Here is a 21,353-nt window from a genome sequence, read left to right as displayed (position 1 = left end):
GCGTTCGCTACTTAAACTATCATGTACTGTATTTATGTAAAATCTCCCTGTTTCTTCGGACATGGAACACGGAACCTTACACGCTCTCTGATTTACTGTTTAATAGAGATTCACAAATAAGCTTATGATTGTATACGTTATCAAAAAGGCAGTGACAAAGTCAATTTTGCATTTTAATCACAGAGATTAGATCTTAGTGAGATAGGAAAGATATTCATATTTTAAAGAAGGATTTTTGAACCATCGCTCTCCCTATCGATAGAAACTAACTTTTTTTTTTTTATTATTAACAAGCTTAGGTATACACAGTAATGTGCTGCTACCCTATTCTATATGAAAGATTACACAGTGTATATAAAAAACTAGCTATAAGTTCATTAAATATTCCCATCTCACAGGATGGTTAGTTATACATGGAATCAGGGGATAAAATACCAGCCTCAATAAAAAAAAATCAACTGTGACTAACAAGAACACCACTTACGGGCTATTCATGCCCGTGCTACCTTTTGGGTGGCTTAATCCTCACCAATCAATCACAAGAAACAAGGGATACATCTCCCGTCACGCAGGGTCCAGTCGCACCTCCACAGATCTCCAGTATCATCTATTGATACTGTTAATGGTTCAAGAGGACTACCACTTACGGGCCTACCTCAAGGTAACAATCAGGTGAGAACATAAAATATAAGGCTGATCTATTAGCCTCCGTTAGCAAAATCCGGGTACAGCATAAGAATATCTTCCAATATTCCTAAGTGTATGAAGTAATTACAGAGTTCAAAGTACCTTATACCATTTGGTCTGAAGTCACTTATAACAGGGCAATCACAGATATAGTGTTGGTGAGTATGTCCCAGCTCTTGTTCACATAGTTTACAATTGGAATATTCAACATTGGGGGCTATTCATTACCTGCAGCCACCTGCAATACATATCGATATCCTAGCCTAATTCTGGCAATTACAATGTCACACTGTCATTGTGACACTAGTGGAAGTTTTATGTTGTCCGTTCATATAATTCTCGATTCTAAACATGTTTACTTAGTTTAGTTCATTAATTATGCACCCCATATATCATCTTGTGGGCGGTAGTGGAAAAGGTTACAGAGGCACATAAACATGTCATAGCTCTTTATACTCTTGCTTTCTGGCTTTTGTGTGTCAGTGACTGCTCTTCTGTCTTCCCTAATTTCCTAAAATATTGCGGCTTTGACAGAGGAGATTGGAATGCCCATATCCCACTCAACTTCAGGCTTATCACATTCAGTTTTAGCTGCCTTGTTTGTGTCATCATGCTGGACAACACCTATATGAGAAGGTATCCATACAAATGAGACTTTGAAACTCCTACTGTTTGCAATAATAATGTTGTTTATAATGGAAGGTTACAACTTCTTACTTCAACTCGTTACTTAAACCAAGGAAGGTTTATAATGGAAGTTACAACTACAACCTTTTGAAGATCAATGCTAATTTTATCTAGATAATGTAATAAACGAAAGTTTTCTATGTCAACAGAAAGGCAGAAATATAAGCTACACTTTAAATACTTGTCATAAATATAACTGAAGTGAAAGCGAAGATATATGCATTTGATACTGTACAGTTTCTTGATGGCTTGCTCTAAGAGTGTGAAGCCCTTCACACCAGCCTATAAATTGTGTAATTTATTTCCATATATGCTAATTAACCTTAAAATCTATATGTCAGAAGGAAGGAAGATGTAGACGTTAATGTGACAACATTTCAAGAAATATCTCTCTCTTTAAAGTTAAATAATACAATCCTATCGCCGGTGTCCGGACACATGAAAGCTACTTAGGCAGGCGATGAGTCACAATAACGTGGCTGAAGTATGTTGACCAGACCACACACTAGAAATTGAAGGGACGACGACGTTTCGGTCCGTCCTGGACCATTCTCAAGTCGAAACGTCGTCGTCCCTTCAATTTCTAGTGTGTGGTCTGGTAAAAAAAAAAGCTACTTAGGTATCAGTGGCCAGCCAGGTGGAGATCACAGGCTGTACAATACTGATAAATTATGTAATTCACAGAGATACGTTGATAAATATTAATGTTTTATATTTTATTAAAAATACAGATATATACTTTGTTTCATACGTTAAATGTAACAATATTTCAGTATATATTATATAAGCATAGTATATATAATTCAGTATATACAATATATAATAAGAGTGTCAGACCACGGAGGAAGAATTGAAACAGGAATTTCCTTTAGTACTTTCTTATATTAATACATCTGCAGAGCGAACCATTCCTTCTGAAGATGTATTAATATACGAAAGTACTTAGAGCATTCTATTGTGGTTTTAATATTGAACAATTATACATATACGAAACAGACAAATCTGGTGTCCGAAATAGTAAAAATATTAGTGTGCGATGTGATCAATGTAAGGGGGATATTGGGTGTGCCTCGTATCCCCTACAACAACAAGAAGTTCGAGAGCGATGAGGCCGCCACCTACTAGCTTCAGGATGTCGTCGAATCTAAATCAACAATATACTACCGCCGCTACTTTCTCAAAAACGTAAGTACCTGCCGCTTTACTTCTCTCACCCTGCCTAGCCTGGCCTGGCCTGACCTGGCCTAGCCAGACCTGACCAGACCTGACCTGGCCAGACCTGACCTGGCCAGACCTGACCTGGCCAGACCTGACCTGGCCAGACCTGACCTGGCCTAGCCTTACCTAGCCTAGTCTGACCTGGCCTAGCCTTACCTAGCCTAGTCTGACCTGGCCTAGTCTGACCTGACCTGGCCTAGCCTTACCCAACACTAATCACCACACGTGACAGCCCAAACGAATCGCAAATAAGTACACGTAACAAGTCATATGCCCGGACACTCTTTCACCTTGGGGACTGAGTGGTAACTATTGTATAGAAGAGCCGGCTCCCTGAGAGTGGTAAGAGGGCGTGATAAGAGGCTAACGTGTGGTCTTGAAGGAAGTCGATAAAGCAGACAATTTTCAAAAGGAAGGGCAGCATAACGAGCAGACAGGAATGGACAGACAGTCGGTTATCCCATAATGTGTAATACGCCCCGCACAGCATGGGTGGAGTGGGGGGGGAGGTTGTAGCAGGGCACAGTATGGTGATGGTGCGGGTGAAGTACACACTCACTGAATTCCTGCCATCAATAATTGTTTTCATAACCATTAGAACAATGGCATCCCTCCAGCCACCATCCTTCCACTGACCCCCTCCTCTGGTCCTTCACCTCAGACAATAACCCCCCACACCCCCTCTCCCTTCCAGACATCAGCATGTCAAAATCAGTACCATAATGTGTTTAAACTATTCTATTATTTAAACTATTTAAACTATGAAATTCATTTGAAAGTGTACGTGTGCATTCGTTCATATACTCGCCTAATTGTGCTTGCTGGGGTTGAGCTCTGGCTCTTTAGTTCCACCTCTCAACCGTCAATCAACAGGTGTACAGGCTTCTGAGCCTATTGGGCTCTATCATATCTACACTTGAACCTGTGTATGGAGTCAGCCTCCACCACATCACTTACTAATGCATTCCATTAGATATAATCATATATGATTACACATAATCATAATCATTCCATACACATAATCATATATGTGTACGTCAACGTATACATACATGCGTATATATACCTCATATTAAAATACTGATAAACGAATGACCACGAACAAATTAATTTATAATTGTAGCATTATATATAATTTTAATAGACTAATTACAGGCATACCTCAGTTTAAGAGTTTAATTGGTTCCTGGAGACGCCTCGTATTCCGAAAACTCGCATTCCGAAGCTAATTTCCCCATAAGAAATAAAGGGAAATGAATTAATCCGTTCCTGACTACCCCAAAAACCCCACATCAAACTAAATTTTTATACCTAATTCATCTAAATAAACCTACAAAACTATGTTCAAGTTATTACTTACCTTGCTGTTGAATGCTGTAGGCGTATGGAAGATGGTGAGGAGGTGGGAGGAAGAGAGGAGTTACTGTTTGGAAGGGAAGTCCCCTTCCATTATCACATCAGGCAGTGAGGACTTCACTGGTATGCACACTCTGGCACATTTTGCCTGCATACCACTAGGACTTGCTTGTTTAACTAAGAATTTGTCTAATGACACTTGTTTTTCCCTACATTTTAACACTTGTCTGTAGTAAGACATCACATTATCATTTAAAAGGTCAATGCAACGGCCTGCTACAGCTTTATCTGGGTGAGTTTTTTCAACAAAACTTTGCAGTTCTTCCCATACTTCACACATTTTCTTAATCAAGAAGGGACATCCTCTTCTGCCTCTACTCACAGCTATTTTCTTAGGTTGAACCTTACCAATGGCTTTCTTGAGACCCATGGCAAGATATATAATGACAACTTTTATGCTCAAATGGCCAAAAAAACGATAAAAAACTGTAAATCCTTGTGAAGAATTCAGGTGGGATAGTCACTGGACACGAGACACTGGTAAACTGAGGCGCGATCGCCATGCCACCACGCGCCAGTCGGCCTGTACACGTATCAACAAACTCGCGTTCCGAGGTAACCCTCGCCTTCCGAGACATATTTTCTGAGGAAATCCTGCTCGTCTTCCGAAAAACTCGCATACAGGGACACTCGCATTCCGAGGTACCACTGTACGTGTTTATACATTTGAATGGTCCAGACAGGTGGCCAGCCTAGGACATATACACTTCTGGTAGTCACAATGACCTCATGTTAGACCCTTGATAGATTATGTGAGAGAGAGAGAGAGCTGGGGCAGGGAGGTGCGTGCCCCAGGGAGATAATCCATGCCCATGCCCCGCCTCGAGGTCAGTTCTCGAGTCACACCAAGAATAACAATCGAGCAAGTTGTCCTGACCAGGATGTGGCATATTAGGGAGGGTTGAGGAATAGGAAGCCTGTCTGATAGGGCTCTTGGCAAGCAGCTCTCCCTCAGTCTACCTATCTATATGGAAGAAATGTATCTAGGCCCTCCTCCCCCCTGCCTATTCTCTCTCCCCCACCTTTCTTCCTTCATTTCCTCCCTCCTTCCCTCCCCCTCACTGGTGAGAGAGTAGGAGTGTGAGAGTGGTTAGAGAACTCGTAGTTCTCACGCTCGTGAAATTGTCTGCGACCCTGGAGGAGTAGAGCGGAAGGGGGGGGGTGAAAGTAGGTGACGATAGAGGAGTAGAGGGGAGCATTATATGCAGTGAACGTAGGTGTCTATGGAAGAGTACATCATAGAGGAGGGTGAAAGGAAGGTGACGATGGAGGAGGAGAAGGGAGGGGGTGTGAAGGTAGGTGATGATGGAGGAGTAGAGGGGAAGAGGGGGGCAAAGGTAGGTGTCTTATGGAAGAGTACATCATAGAGGGGGGTGAAGGTAGGTGGCGATGGAGTAGAGCAAAAGGGGTGGGGGTTGAAAGTAATCCTGAGTTTAATTTTTTAGTTATATATAGTGACACCTCGGCTTACGAATGAATATTTATGAACTTTTCGGGTTACGAGCCTAATTTCTTCGAAAAATTTTAATCGGGTTACAAACTTTGCCTCGGGAAAGGAGTTTGTTGATATACGTATGGGCTGACCTAGCGCGTGGTGGCATGGTGATCGCGCCTCAGTTTACCAGTGTCTCCTGCCTAGTAAGTATCGCGCCTGAATTCTTTGTAAAGCATTACATTTGTTTTGGGATTTTTGGCTATTTGAACATAAAATTTGTTATGATATATCTTGCCATGAGTCCCAAGAAAGCTAGTGGTAAGGTTCAAGCCAAGAAAACACATGTGAGAATGACCATAGAGGAAAAACAAGAGAGCATTCATAAACATCAAAATGGTGCACAGGTTGTTGAACTAGCTAGGCAGTACAACAAATCTATGTCAACAATATGCACTGTACTTGCTAAGAAAAAGGACATTATGAGCATTAAAGTGGCAAAAGGCATATCAACAATCCCGAAACAAAGAACACAAACACTTGAGGATGTTAAAAAGTTTTTATTAATTTGGATACACAACAAGGAGTTAGCAGGTGATAGCATTTCAGAGGCCATCATTTGTGAGAAACCAAGGCATTTGCATGAAGACCATTTAAAGAAAACCCCTGGAACGAGGGGGGGGGAAAGATGAATCAAGTTTGAAAATGTGAAAAGTTTGTGTGACAATAGAGCCTCGTGGAAAACTTTTGCTGTGGTCATTACCTGGTGGAATGCACCCAGGATGGAGTATTAGGGCTATACATCTTTTAAATCATAAAAGTAATAAACATTTCCCATCAACCTTACAAACAATATTAACCTATTTTCATGTATTTCCCCCATGTGCATTTTAACAAAGTTGCTAAATTGCCTTTATCATTCTGTAAAATTTCAATTACAGTACTGTATGTATAATTTTGTTAATATAAATGGACTGAATATTCTGAAATTGCTATTAATTTTACAATTTCAGATTCAAAGGTGGTCTGGACACCCAATTTGGTCAGACAGGTGAAGAGAGCATTTAGGATAGTTCGAAGAGATGAAGATGGTCGCAATTGTGTTCGAAGAGGCAAACGCCCCCCTTTGCTCCTGACATTATGTTCAACCATTGACCTCTGCACACCTAACACAAGGTAGGTTGAAAACTCCTTCATGCAGCCCGTCCTCCAAAAATGGGGTGGTAAATGTAAGAAGACAATTAAGTGCAATTATGTACTATTCATAGCAGTTAGGAATTGTACTTATTTTCACTTAGTATTAAATCGTACTGTCAAATACTGTCTCCACTCGATCATCCGGAATATATGGGAAGGACCCCCAGCCGGATTATCACATTTCTCGGATAATGGTACTTTTTCACCTACGAGTCCAAAAGTGACAATTTCCAACTACTTTTATACTACAAACAACATAATTTGAATTGCCTTGCCACATATAATTATTAAATATTCAACTAGAAGCCTCAACTTACCTTGTTGGTGTTCGTCTTCTTGATTGATGCCACACATCTTGAAGTTAAGAATTCTTAACAATTTACGTAACTTATACTAACACAACACTAAAATTAACACTTAAAATTACTGTACAGTTCATTAAGCAAAGTTAGTTTTGACTGCCAGCTGCTGAAGCCTCACTGGTTGAAGGCATTTGGGTTGCCTGTGAGGCCTCGCTTGTTGAAGGCGCTTGCATGTGCCTCACTTGTTGAAGCGCTTGCATGCCCTCATTTGTTGAAGGCGCTTGGCTTGCCTGTGACGCCTCACTTGTTGAAGGCGCTTGGCTTGCGCCTCACTTGTTGAAGGCGCTTGGCTTGCGCCTCACTTGTTGAAGGCGCTTGGCTTGCCTGTGAAGCCTCACTTGTTGAAGGCATTTGGCTTGCTTGTGACGCCTCACTTGTTGAAGGCGCTTGCTTGCTTGCGCATCACTTGTTAAAGGCGCTTGGCTTGCCTGTGGCACCTCACTTGTTGAAAGCATTTGGCTGCCTGTGACGCCTCACTGGTTGAACAACACATAACTTGTCTTTAATTGCTAGGACAACCTTCTTCCTCTTAACACCTCCAGAATGATTGATGCTTCTACCAGACATAGTCTTGGCCAAAAATGTTCAAAGTTACTATGAAAATAAAAAAGTTATTTAAAAAAATATTTCACTAATGGAGCAACACTGTGACGCCGCACTGGTTGAGGTGCATAACAGTAACTTGTCTTTAATTGTTAGGACAACTTTCTTCCTCTTAACACCTCCAGAAGGATTGATGCTGCTACCAGACATAATCTTGGCCAAAAATGTTCAAAGTTACTATGAAAATAAAAAACGTTATTTAAAAAAATATTTCACTAATGGTGCAGCACTGTGTGTAACATGAGGGACGGATGCACATGTGTTGACCAGTGTTGGACAGGTCCACTTGGGGTGGGGCAGCTATAGCGCATTACATAGGCTGCCAGGAGGAAAAAAACTCACAATATTTTTTAAGGAAACTTCAGCCTGTGCACATTAATTTTAGGAAACTTATTTATTTGTTATTACATAATTACTAGTACTTATTTCATTTGTTTTTGGCTATGATTAAGTGTTCTAAAATTAATGGTAATTCCTGTACCTAGGTGGTCCCTTCCGACGCACCCCTCCCACCCTCCCGACGCACCCCTCCCACCCTCCCGACACCACCCACCCACCCCACTCCTTCCTCCACCATGCGTCTAGAGTCACAGACGGGATTAATACGGTATGGCCGAATATTCATCCGGCCAAACCAGCTTTTATCCGGTTCCTGTGGCCATTTTGGCCGGATATTGTGATAACTTTATCCGATCACGATTTTGGCTGTATAAGGGCGTTTTCCGGATGTTTGAATCCCGGATAATCGCGGGGTTACAGTATATTGTGAATATTTGAGTTTACCTGAAAAACTGAATAGAAAACCACAACCTCACCTAACCGTCTTAGTTTTTGAAGATAATAATTTTATTGCTTCCTAATTACAATTAGTACTTAACTTATAGCTATATTGATATTACAGTTTTATAAAACTAATAAAACAAAACTAAAATATATCAATAAATTGTAAATTAACTCAGGATATTTTAAAATTTTGCATAAAATCTATATTGTTTAATAAACCTGAAAAAGAAATTCCTGATATTTAAAACTTGTGTATAGCCAATTGAAGATGAAATCTTCGTCCTAAAATTCTGAGTGTCTTAACAGAAAACGAGGAGAATTAAATCGGGGGAGGGGGTTGGGTAAATGTAACAGCCCCCTAAGTGCAATTATGCACTGTTTATGACAGTAAGAAAGTGTACTTATTACACTTAGTATTAAATCGTACTGTCAATTCGGAGGATGGGTTGCTTCATGTCATTGGTACATTAGCCAGAAACTCAGGGCTCATGTAGGAATATCCCTAAAAAAAAAAAAAGTGGCCCCAACAATGCATCCTCCAAGTCTGGAGGATGAGCAGGAGCATTGTCGAGAAGCAGGACCTTGAGTGTCAAACTTTTCTCTTGCAGATATTTTTTGATGGCAGGGCAAACCACTCCACATCACAGTTTTTCTGCACGTTATATATTTTTTAAAACTCTTGGATTTTCGGAATGATACACGAGCAAGGGTTTATTTTTCAAATCGCCACACAGCACAAGAGTTAGCCTATCCTGACACAAGTTAGCCCAAGTTAGCTTGTGTCCGGGCAGTGACGTCTCCTCTTGGGTAATGTATGTCCTCTTCGGCAATTTTTTCCAGAATACCTATGTCTCCTCACAATTAAACACTTGTTGTGGAATGTATCCATCAATACAGCACAGTGTATCTACAAAATTTTAATTTTTTACTTATATATAGTGTCACCTCGACTTACGAATGAATATTTATGAACTTTTCGGGTTACGAGCCTAATTTCTTCGAAAAATTTGAATCGGATTACAAACTTTGCCTCGGGAAATGAGTTTGTTGATATGCGTATGGGCTGACCTAGTGCGTGGTGGCATGGTGATCGCACCTCAGTTTACCAGTGTCTCCTGCCTAGTAACTATCGCGCCTGAATTCTTTATAAAGCATTACATTTGTTTTGGGATTTTTGGCTATTTGAACATAAAATTTGTTATTATATATCTTGCCATGAGTCCCAAGAAAGCTAGTGGTAAGGTTCAAGCCAAGAAAACACATGTGAGAATGACCATAGAGGAAAAACAAGAGAGCATTCATAAACGTCAAAATGGTGCACAGGTTTTTGAACTAGCTAGGCAGTACAACAAATCTATGTCAACAATATGCACTATACTTGCTAAGAAAAAGGACATTATGAGCGTTAAAGTGGCAAAAGGCATATCAACAATCCCGAAATAAAGAACACAAACACTTGAGGATGTTGAAAAGTTTTTATTAATTTGGATACACAACAAAGATTTAGCAGGTGATAGCATTTCAGAGGCCATCATTTGTGAGAAACCAAGGCATTTGCATGAAGACCTTTTAAAGAAAACCCCTGGAACGAGGGGGAAAAAGATGAATCAAGTTTGAAAATGTGAAAAGTTTGTGTGACAATAGAGCCTTGTGGAAAACTTTTGCTGTGGTCATTACCTGGTGGAATGCACCCAGGATGGAGTATCAGGGCTATACATCTTTTAAATCATAAAAGTAATAAACATTTCCCATCAACCTTACAAACCATATTAACCTATTTTCATGTATTTCCCCCATGTGCATTTTAACAGTTACTAAATTGCCTTTATCATTCTGTAAAATTTCAATTACAGTATACTGTATATAATTTTGTTAGTATCAATGGACTGAATATTCTGAAATCACTATTAATTTTACAATTTCAGATTCAAAGGTGGTCTGGACACCCAATTTGGTCAGACAGGTGAAGAGAGCATTTAGGATAGTTCGAAGAGATGAAGATGGTCACAATTGTGTTTGAAGAGGCAAACGCCCCCCTTTGCTCCTGACATTATGTTCAGCCTATTGACCCCTGCACACCTAACACAAGGTAGGTTGAAAACTCCTCCTTCATGTCATTGGTTCATTAGCCAGAAACTTAGGGCCCATGCAGGAATATCCCTAAAAAAAAAAAAGTGGCCCCAACAATGCATCCTCCAAGTCTGGAGGATGAGCAGGAGCATTGTCGAGAAGCAGGCCCTTTAGTGTCAAACTTTTCTCTTGCAGATATTTTTTGATGGCAGGGCAAACCACTCTACATCACAGTTTTTCTGCAAGTTATATATTTTTTAAAACTCTTGGATTTTCGGAATGATACACGAGCAAGGGTTTAATTTTCAAATCGCCACACAGCACAAGAGTTAGCCTATCCTGACACAAGTTAGCCCAAGTTAGCTTGTGTCCGGGCAGTGACGTCTCCTCTTGGGTAATGTATGTCCTCTTCGGCAATTTTTTCCAGAATAGCCATGTCTCCTCACAATTAAACACTTGTTGTGGAATATATCCATCAATACAGTATCTACATAATCTTTAAAATCACGAACAAATCTTTCAGCCTCTACTTTGTCTGAGCTGGCACCCTCACCATGCCTCACAACACTATGAATACCACGTCTTTTTTCAAAATTTCTCAAACCATCCCCTACTCACCTTAAACTCTTTCGTATCTGCAAAACTCGTTCTAGGGTTTTCTTTATAAGATCTTGCATGAAGATTTCATTGTTGACCAAACCACACACTGTAAATTGAATAGACGACGACATTTCGATCCGTCCTGGACCATTATAAAGTCGATTGTGATGAGATGAGGGAAGCAAGAGCATTAAGTAGGCAAGAGAGAGAGGTGAGGAGATGGCAAGTATGTACATATGTACATGAATAAAACATGTACATACTTATACATAACGTGTGTAAATAGTGTAATAAACACAATAACAGCATTTTGGGAGGAGGAATGTTGGCGAGTAATGTGTTGGAGGAGGGAGGGAGGACTGGCAGGGTGTGGCAGCTCACTCATGATTTTTGGGCTCTCCATACCAACATAGTGGATCGTTATGGTGAATACATACGTAGATGGGTATATACAATGTGTTTATATAGTGTAATAACAGCAAAAACACTGTTTGATTGTAGAATATGTCGCATATATGAGGCCCATAATTTTGAGCATAGCGATGTTCTATACTTTGAATTATATAAATTCTACAAATTACACACTTTTAAATAATATTACAGCAAAAAAAAAGAAGAAATGAATGAGAAACTTCAAATTAATTGCGCAACATTTTATTCACAGCAACTGCCGTCGCACGGGGTGGCGGGGCCGACAGACCCCCATCGCTCCAACGCTCAGCGCCCATAATTTGCTCAACTTCCCAGCTCCATCGCAGCTAAAGTAAGTCACATACAATATTTTTTGTTTAGTTTCCCCGTGATCAGACTGCATTTTAACAATATAAGAAGAGAAAAAAAATTTTTGGAAAGAATTTATTTCTTGTGCACCAGGGTGTTATTTGGAGACAGAGCAGTTCAGTGGTTAACTACTAAATTTTTTTTTCTCCCACACACGCACCCCCTAGGAAGCAGCCTGTAACAGCTAACTCCCAGATACCTATTTACTGTTAGGTAACAGGGGTCATCCCCTTTTGTACAAAGAATCTGCTAAAGCTTTTAGGGCTAATCTTTGACACTCGTTTGTCTTTGTCGCCCCATATTTTTTACGTCCGAGTTGAATGCTCTAAGGCCCTTAACTAACTTTAGGTCATGTCCCATACTTCTTGGGGAGCTAATCGACACTGCTCCTCTCTTTACATTCCTCTCTCGTTCTGTCTAAACTCGATTATGGCCCTGTTTACTCGTCTGCTTCTCCTTCTACCCTTCACCATCTGGACACACTGCATCATACTGGGTTACGGCTCAGCTCTGGTACCTTTCCTTCGACACCTACCCTAAGCCTGTATGTTGAAACTGGCGTCCTGTTTCTACAGGATCGCCATGATCGCTACTGTCTTCTCCACCTTGCACGGTCCTTACAGCACCCTCACTCTTGCTTATGTCATGCCTTGACCTTTACCCATCCTGTGGTTCCTGTTCCCCTTCACCACCTATCTCTTTCTGTACGGTTGTCTCTCTTACAAAATGCTCTTTCAGTTTGCGTTACCAATATTTCCCCTCGTGTCATTCCGTCTTTGCCCCTATGGAGGGGTCCCCGTTCCTAAATTCTGTAAGCCTTGACCCACATGACTAAAACTTTTACCCCTCCTACAGTTCTAAATCACCTTTTCCTTGAACACTTTTCTTCACACTTCCACTCTATTTCCGTCTTCACCAATGGGTCTTAAGTCTGCAGACGGTGTAGGCTACTCTGTTGTTTTTCCTGACTGCACCTTTGTGTCTCCTGCCTTCGGAGACTAGCATCTTCATGGCAGAACTTTATGCTATTCTCTATGCTCTTCATCAACTCTTTTCTCGCTGTCAATCCTCCTCTGTGTTTGTAGTTGACACTTGCAGTGCCCTCATGGCTCTAGAATCCTTTAATCCAGTCCATCCTTTGGTAGTTGAAATTCAACATTGGCTGTTTCTTATCTCCAGTAGATTTAAGACAGTGGAATTTCGCTGGATTCCCACCCATATTGGTGCGTTCTTAAATGAGCGTGCGGACACTGCCGCTAAGGAAGCTGTCCGCACCTGTCCCATCTCCCGTAAAGGTATTCCTTATTATGACTTTTACCCAGTTATTCATTTCCCCATTCTTGCCCATTGTCAGGGTTGTTGGTCTTCTGTTACTGGTAACAAACTGCGTGCTCTTAAGAGTAGTGTGTTCCCGTGGCCTTCCTCCTACCACCGTAACCGGTGGTGGGAAACGGCTCTGGCGAGGTTGTCTATCGGTCATACACGTTTAACTCACGGGCACTTAATGGAGCGCTGCCCTGCTTCTTATTGTCCAAACCGTTGTCTCTACATGTCCTGACTTCCAGGACTTACGTGTCTTGCTTCCCGACCATCCCTCACTGTCGATTGTCCCTCGATAAAATTCTTGGTAAATTCAATACCTTTGATATTGTTCGCCGTATGCGTTTTTGTTCTTGTATTGGCGACGTTAGTGATATTTAGCGCACTATGATTATCCCACACATTTGATGGTTTGATAATTACTGTACTGTACAGTACTTTTGGTTTGGAATGTATCAAATAAAGTTGTTTCATGTATTCAAATGTGTGAGAAAATCCACTGGGGCTGTGAGATGAAGCGAACCTGTAACAAAGGCATTGCCAGTTGCATACTCTACCACCACTGATGGTAAAAGTCTTACAACTGGATATCTTGTGTGACGGGTTATGGTATCACAGCTATACTGAACCAAGATGGTATGGCTCTCCCTCACATAAATTAAAGAAATGCTGCTATTGGCCTTGCAGTGTGTAAGTTGCAGGTGGAAACAAATGAAAATTATCAAATAAATAATTAAACAATTTACTGAAATAGTAATGAACAAAAATAACACATGACAATACTTGACTATCATGTAATGCAAAGGTGAACAAGTTAGTATGACCTTAAATGCAAAAAATAAACTATAAGCAATGAATAAAAGTATGAAGATATACTGGTGTTCTGAAGACAGCTAACATACCACCATGGCATCAGTCACACGATGTTGGCTGGAAGTGGACGACGGGTTAGAGACACCAAGGTGATCCTAGAGCACTAAGGGAGAGATTGCCTCTCCAGGGAGGCAGCGCTCTTTATATAGTCCGGCGGTGATGACTCATCCAGTGTCAACACGAGGTGGACATCTGGTCAACTAGCAAACTGCTCGTTGTGGCTGGCGGTGCCTTTGTGTTGAGCTGTACCACTGTCAGTTGAAGGCGGCTAACTGCTTGTTTGTGGGGACAAACTGCCAGTTAGCAGTGGCGCCCGGCTTGCCTCTGAGTCGTACCAGGCCGTGCCAGGCCCTGGGGGGTATGGAGAGGTGGCAGGACTGATGACTCTTCTGGGCTGGTGTAGATGTATACTTCCAGTGCAGAGGCATTGAAGGTGAAGGGAAAAGGCAGTTCCACTGCTATGCAGGGGATTCACGTGACACTTGTGAAGCCACAGAAAGTCTGGAGGCCCTACTGAAGCCAGTCCAAGTATTAAATAAAACCCCTGAAGTACGCCGGTGAAGGGTAAAGTGAAGGGTGAAGCAAGACCGTATGCCCCAACTTCAGGCACACACAGAAAATCACGTTTTGGTCCCGCCTCTCAACTGTGTATTTGAAGTTGGGGCGTATGGTGTTGAACGGCTTCAGCCTTCACCTGAGTGCTTGTAGGTCTTACGTAAGACGTTGACTCAAGGAGGGGCCTCAAAACTTGCTGTGATTTATGGGGAAATCCGGTTGTAAGACTTTTACAAAGTCAGTAATATCCTGTGGTAGAGTATGCAGCTGCCAGTGCCTTGGGCAAGGGTTTACGTCGCCTCACAGCTCCAGTGGATTTTCTGCTTGGTGTATATCAGGTTGTGATTTTGTGTGTGTACCGTATTGTTATGATCGCCGTCTGATAAGTCCTTTCTGGCCTCAAGAGTCATTTTTACCCACCTAGAAAGATTGCAGATGGCCAAAGCAGTTATTTAAGTTAAGAAGGGACAAGTCTTAAACAGAATTTTGCATAATATTTGACTGTAAAGGGGTAAATTGAGGTAGATTGAAAAACAAAATGGTGAACCGGGCAGGCGGTACTCACAATTAGGCGAGTACACTCGGGAACTTTTAAAGTGCAACCAAACATGCTTTAGGCTCTCACAACAAGAGGTGAGTGGTGGTGGCTCAGGTGCTCAGCCAATCAGAGCACCTAAGGAGGGAGGGCAGGAGTGAGAGGGGGGTGGTATGTGGAAGTTTGGTGACAGTTGTGTGTAGTTTGTTCATCTTCATTTTAAGTTTCATGGCTTGGTGTGCATTTCCCTAGTAAATTTAATTAGGGAAAAATTCAGGTGTTTGATTTTTTAAATCAACTTTTTAAATGTTGAGTTGTTAAAGCCTCAAAGTGCATGGAGTTGGTTTGGGAGTATGGCATCTTCATGCTGTTGCGTGCTCGCGTGAGGTAGCAAAGGTGATGTAAAGTTGTGGGGTGTACATGCTTGGGACGTCCTCTCTCGGGATGGCTGGTGTTAGACCTGCGTGTTTGTCGGTTGTTGAAAAGCCGTCATCCTTTGCTGTTGTGGTATTGATTTTACATTGTTCATCTTGTAATTAATACTGTAGTGCGATATCTAGGGCTACCATTTGTAGGTTTAAAATGTCTAATACAAACAGATGTCCAATGAGTTGTAATAGGAAATATCATCCACCAAGCACCATTGTACAATTATATTAATTGATAGTATATGGATTGTGCAGAACTGCTTAGAATGATCTTTAACACTTGGCTATATTGGTCATGTCAAATACCTGCACGGTGAATGCTCAAAGACCCTTTCTTTATTCAGTGTTGTCACATACCTCATGGGGGTATGGATAGGCAAACACTCATTCGGTTAAACTTGCCTCGTAGTACTTTCAGAGCTCAGTAATTTGGAATCTGGTTAGCACTTTCCAAATAAATTGACCTTTAAAGTGAATTCCTATTTAGGTTTAAAACATTATACCGAATGAGAAACTCGGATTATATAGCCGAACACCAGAAATGTTGTTATTCAATTTGGTTGCCTAAAGCACATTCAAGGACTACACATTACATGGCATTCCAGGATTCCTCTATACCTTCCCTTATGCTGTAAACATTGCCACAACCCTGTGTTTTATTGATTTAAATGGCCACAGGGAGGCATACAACACTGCAGATTATGATGTCATTAGTTATCCACTGTGCTGACAAGTGGGCTGACTGATGTTCGTTGACACCTGTATCGTGCTTCAATTTAATCTCCAGGAGATCACCCTCTCACTAGACTCGTCTGTAGGAAGTACAGTATAGTACCAGTATCTCAAATTACCTTGGATCATAAATAGCATAAGACTTGGGGGTAGGAGAGGGTTGCAGTGTTTGTCATGGCTCTCAGTTGTTCCTGGTATTAGGCAATTTAGTTCTGGAATCATTTTTGTTGGCCAATGTTAAACTTTTTCGAAAGTAGATGTTTTTCTGAAAGGGAAGGGGGGGGGGACCTTTATGCTTGGATACAGTTATCTAAGTGAATACTTAGATTTATACAGTAGAATAACTACCTTCTTTTCCTTAGTCAAAAAGGTTGCTTGTTTATTTCTAGGGACTTGTATTTTCTTTTATTTTTAACTGCAGCAACTTTCAGTGAATGATAGATTCTTACTGAAAGGACCTTTACTTCATTGTTGTTGCTTTATGGTCATCTCATTGTGTACAGGGATTCCGCGAAGCTTTTGGGGTTAGTCTTTGACACTCGTTTGTCTTGGTCAGCCCATATCTCTTGCCTCCGAGTTGAATGCTCTAAGGCCCTTAACCTCCTTAAGGTTTTGTCCCATACTTCTTGGGGAGCGGATAGGCGCACGCTCCTCTATTTGCACTCCTCTCTCGTCCTGTCTAAACTCGATTATGGTTGCCCTGCATACTCTTCTGCTTCTCCTTCTACTCTTCGCCGTCTTGATGCTTTGCACCATACTGGGTTGCGTCTCGGCTCTGGTGCCTTTCGTTCGACTCCCGCCCTTAGTTTGTACGTTGACACTGGCTTTCTCTCTCTTCAGGACTGCCGGGATCGCTACCGTCTTCGCTATCTTGCGCGGTCCTTCCAACATCCTTCCTCTCGCCTCTGTCGTGCATTGACTTTTCCTCCTCCTGTGGTTCCTGTTCCTCTTCATTGTCTCCCACTTTCTGTCCAGTTATCTCGCTTACAGGATTCTCTTTCTGTTCATATTTCTAATGTTTCTCCTCGTATTGTTCCTTCATTACCTCCGTGGAGAGTCCCCCTTCCCAAGTTTTGTACGTCCTTGACTTGTATTACTAAAGCCTTTACCCCTCCTACAATTCTGAAAAGCCTCTTCCTTGAGCACTTTTCTTCGCACTCCCACTCTATTTCCATCTTCCCTGATGGGTCTAAGTCTGCGGATGGTGTGGGCTACTCTGTTGTTTTTCCTGACCGTACTTACACGTGTCGCCTCCCTTCGGAGGCTAGCGTCTTTACGGCAGGACTTTATGCTATTCTCTATGCTCTTTGTCTCTTGCTTTCTCATTCTCATTCCTCCTTTGTGGTTGTAGTTGATTCTCGTAGTGCCCTCACGGCTCTAGGGTCCTTTAATCCTGTCCATCCGGTGGTCATTGAGATTCAACATTGGCTGTTTCTTATTTCTAGTAAATTTAAATCAGTAGAGTTTTGCTGGGTTCCCAGCCATATTGGTGTTTCAATGAGCGTGCGGATGCTGCCGCTAAGGAAGCTATCCGTTCTTGTCCCATCTCCCGTAAAGGTATTCCTTATTCCGACTTTTATCCTGTTATTCATTCTTCCCCGTTGGCAGGGTTGTTGGTCCTCTGTGGTTGGTAACAAGCTGCGTACTCTCAAACTTAGTGTGTCCCCGTGGCCTTCCTCCTACCACCGTAACCGGCGGTGGGACACTGCTTTGGCACGGCTGTGGGTTGGTCATACCCGCTTAACCCACGGTCACTTAATGGAGCGCCGCCCTGCTCCTTATTGTCCGAATTGCATTGTCCCTCTTACAGTTGTGCATATCCTTGTTGAATGTCCTGACTTCCAGGACGAGCGTGTGTCTTGCTTTCCGACCGTCCCTCGATAGAAATCTAGGTGAATCGGATACTTTTGATATCGTTCGCCTTATGCGTTTTTGTTCTCGTATTGGCATTCTTGGTGATATTTAGCGCCCTCTGATTATTTCGCACTTTGATGGTGCGACATGGCCTTCCCGGTTTGGTGCCTTCTTTTGGTAATTACCTTACCTTCATTGTTGTTTCATTTTAATGTGGTAGTTGTGATATGGATTGTTCTGGCTCATGTGCAAGGTCTTGGATTTTTTTCTGTTTTATATTAAGAAATTGCCAGTCTTGTTACTATTTGTCGAGTTAGAGATCTGCATTAAGGCCTCAATATTATATTCTTTATAACATGTTATCAGCAATTTTTGTGGTTGGTAATATTTAGATTAATGTCAGTGATGTATATGACAAGGGTTAAGACCCCTTGTGGTATGACAGCATTTTTCCCACAGTCATTTCTTTAACAAATGAAAGGGTCCTCGTAACCATTCTTTTGTCCTTTCTGCCATGTACCTGTTTGTTGCTTCTTTGTCTTTCATTTGTTACTTTGGCTATTAAAACAATGGCCTTTGGTAATGTTGCAATTACCATTTTTAAAAAAATGAGCAGGTTCATTAGGCAGGGTTTGTTTTTAGCAAACAGTTTTACAAAAAAAAATTCCATTCCTTCAGGACCTTGCAGATGTTAGGTCAAACTAATTGACAGTAATGTTTTGCCCCTTTCAAACAATGATGGTTTTAATCTAGGTAAAATATTTCAGAATATCTGAAGAGTTTGGCAGACAAATCTTAAGAGCTTTGGTAACTTAAATTTAATCAAAGACTTTGAAAACCATGTTGTATAGATGCTTCAGTGTAACTTTTCTAATGTTTTGTAAATTTAACAATGATCTTTAGTTAATTTAATCATAATTTGTACAAAGCTTAGCTGTTGCATAGCTTTAAATTTACTTTCAAATATGAAAACTAAAATATTGACTAAAGTTTCTTCCACTTTAATATTTCAGACTAATTTGCAATGTGTTAGTATGTAAATTGTATAGGTAGCCCACTTTTACATCTTTTCAATGCATTTTGCATGCACATTTGTAACAAGTTACAAATAGGTGTAAATTTTACCAAGTATTTATTTTCAAAGTAAAAAAATTTCAGATGTTTAAACATTGCATCAATAGTAGTAAACAATAATTTCCAGCATAATTTCAGGATAAGGTATAAAGTAGTTTCATTAAAAATGTTTTATTTAATAAGTTTTACATATAGTATTTATAATACATCTAATATTTATTACTGTTTCAGGTTGTGGGACAGATGCTCCTAAATGAACAGAAGATCAAAGACAACTCCAGAGACAATCACCTGTAAAAGAAAAATAAACATTAAACAGGGACACTACTTTTATTATCACCAATGCCTAATAATAAGCCCACAAAATCCTAACAGCCTATCTTTTAAGATAGGCCTATCCCTTCCTCTGGTTTTAGAGCAGAGCTTGTTCCCTGAATGGGTGCATTACATCCACCACTTTAGTGCCATAAACACATTGTACATATGCTTTACTCAAAGCACTGTACAATGCATGCCAGGCACTAAAGTTTTAGATGCATCCACCCATTCAGCAAACAAGCCCTGTGCAAATTAACAATGTAACCATTGTTAAGGGTCCCTAAACCTATGCAAATCTAGTCCATCTATTAGATGGGTAGTAGAGCAAAGCTCTGAAAAAGCCAAGCCAGGGAAATCTGCAAGACTGCCTGGTCCCCTTTTATGAAATGGGGTAGGATCAGTACAAACTGCATCATCCCCTGTGGGTTGTAACAGTAGGACATGGTTACACACACCTATAAATGGACTAGATAAGAGAATTAAGATTAGGTCATTGATATAGCTAAAACATCAAATTCAAACTCACCCACTGTAGATTTCCTTTTGCAGAGTAAAGGAGCCTCACTCCAAGCCAGTCCATGCATAATCACTTTCACCTGAAAAATATTTCAACAAATTATTTCAGATTTAAAGCCAATCTTGCTTTACAAATTCAGATGGAAAAAATCTAAGGAATTTACCTTTCCTACATATTCTAGTAGCAGTAGTAAAGATCTAATTTAGCAATATAAATATATATGGCATCAATTTGCCACGTTTCAGTAAATGTCATTTGAGAAACTATCCACAACTGCACTTCATTGGCAATTTACATTTATCTTTAGCCAATGCTATATTGTTTAAGTTATTACTATTTTTTTTACTTTTATGCAAATCTATTCAGATTAACCTTTACTACAACTCGCCTGATTATGTTGAAGCAATTCCAACTGACTAAGACTCTTCCAACTGACAGAGGGACTTCTGGACTTTCCAAACCACATTCTGGAAAACTATATAAATTTAAAACCAAGCTAAAGTAAACATTGAATATTTTTTTTTACTTTCAAGGGAAAAATACCATCACTTAGAACAAAACTTTTCCTGCCATTAACTTTGACTCATGATGACCCTTAACAGTGTTATACATTTATAGATTAAAGCTTATTTAACAAACATTTAATGCTTCCTCCCAACTGTTCAGTGTCAAAAGGGAGGGGGGGGGGGTGTCCATTTACTGTACCACTTACATTTTAGTGTGGGCTTCATCCACTATTCTGATGTTAGCTGGAACATTTGTGCCAGCTGCTGGTTTGAAAGGGAGGCGTACCATGTGCCAATTCACGAAGCTTTCCACGTTCCTCACTGCATGTCAGCTCAGGACCTCACTACCATGTTGGGAGGCAGTTGAAGACTAATCAATCAACATCCCAGGCTGGAGAGCAGTGCCAGCTCGGGGAGAATTTACCACCTGCAAAAAATGTAATACTCTTAACAATCTACACCATCTATCTCATCTTTACCTAGCCCCCAAACCTTACATTTGTCAGCATTAAACTGCATCTGGTAGTCTTAACCATTTCAAAACTATATAGGGCATCGGTATTTTTTATTTGCCAATTCTGCAACTATTGCAGTCTAAACCATAATCTTGCGAATAACCGAGGTCCAAGGAGAGCTTTTAGGCACTACTTACAACACTTCTCCCAACTTAACCCCATTTATACTAATTTCCTCTGGTATAGCCATAACCTAATCAACTTCAGTCAGCATTCCCAATGATCCAAGCCCCTATCAATTTTGCGCCACTATCAAAATCTGCTGTAGTCAAGGTACACAAAATCACAAAC

General features: G+C 40.8%; 1 long non-coding RNA gene across 2 annotated transcripts; it reads left to right on the top strand.

Moving 5' to 3' along the window:
• Positions 1-657: 657 nt before the first annotated feature.
• On the top strand, positions 658-19,528 carry LOC123768875 (uncharacterized). Of its 2 annotated transcripts, XR_011225409.1 has the most exons (6): positions 658-672; positions 2,371-2,559; positions 6,454-6,616; positions 10,311-10,474; positions 11,720-11,818; positions 19,438-19,528. It is a non-coding gene; the product is annotated as an uncharacterized lncRNA (long non-coding RNA). The 2 variants fall into 2 exon arrangements; XR_011225408.1 differs by lacking the exon at positions 658-672 and having other exon boundaries at positions 2,254-2,559.
• Positions 19,529-21,353: the final 1,825 nt, after the last annotated feature.

Source organism: Procambarus clarkii, chromosome 83, assembly GCF_040958095.1.
Source record: "Procambarus clarkii isolate CNS0578487 chromosome 83, FALCON_Pclarkii_2.0, whole genome shotgun sequence".
In the NCBI taxonomy this organism is placed as follows: Eukaryota; Metazoa; Arthropoda; class Malacostraca; order Decapoda; family Cambaridae; genus Procambarus; species Procambarus clarkii.
The sequence above is the reverse complement of the archived record's forward strand: the minus strand, read 5'-3'. Positions and strand labels throughout refer to the sequence as shown.